Here is a 1,055-nt window from a genome sequence, read left to right on the forward strand (position 1 = left end):
GTTGTCAAACAGGTTGTTTTGAAGAGTACTTTAAACTTTGAAGTAATTTTTCTTTCTTTGTATTTCTAGACAAGCAGTGGTTTTGAATGAGGTATGATTGATATTATTTGTATTTTAAGATTCGATCAATTTCATTTTTATTGTCGTAAGAATTATTTTTTTGAAGATTGTCAAAAATATCAAGGTGACTTTCTCAGTACATATCAAATGGTTAATGCATGTGCAGAATTTATCAAGTGAATTTAACAATACGTAGTATTTTATTTTTAATTTGCCTTTGGAAAATATTTTTATCTCATTAGTTTAAACTTAGTTATATTTCTCATTTTGTAACGTCTGTAGAAATGCATTTCAACCAGTTTCGGTCTTGATTTTTCTTTGTTGTTGTACTAGGTGGTGTTTGGCTATGGGTCCAATAATGAGTGATGGTGATATCTTTAATGGAAAGCATTTTTTTTATTATTGTTTTATTAGTATTTTCTCACGATGGATTATGACAAGATTTCTTAACCTTTTTTGTGGTAAGATTATTTTCTAGCAGTGATAGCTACTGTTGTTGCTATACCAGTCTACACAAACCAGACCAATAAGGTAGTCTCCAAAACTTATGTATAAATCTTGAACAATAGGTCATCATGAGTGCAAAGTATAGTTCAGTATGGTATTTACCGACATTTCACTCTCAATGATCTTAGGGAACATCCTAGTCTTTTAATACCCAAAAGAACTAACTGCATTGGGATTATCCTAATAAAAATGCTTAGTTCAAGGGCATAAAGTTTATACTTAAAGCTGCATAATTTAGTAGAAATTTGCCTTTTTGTTTATTTTAAAGAAGTTATAGCCATTATGAATGTATATAGGTGTTTATCATGTAACTGTTACAAAAGAATTGTCAATATAATGGCTATCCTCAGTGTAGTGGATAAATGCTTTTGCTTGGGTTCATTTATAATAACTGAAGCCTAGATGTTCTTGTACAGTCAGCTTTACATTGACCCAATTTAAAAACAAGAACATAACAGGAACCCTACAGGATATTAACACTAAACATA

The sequence above is a fragment of the Macrobrachium nipponense genome, chromosome 39, assembly GCF_015104395.2.
Source record: "Macrobrachium nipponense isolate FS-2020 chromosome 39, ASM1510439v2, whole genome shotgun sequence".
In the NCBI taxonomy this organism is placed as follows: domain Eukaryota; kingdom Metazoa; phylum Arthropoda; class Malacostraca; order Decapoda; family Palaemonidae; genus Macrobrachium; species Macrobrachium nipponense.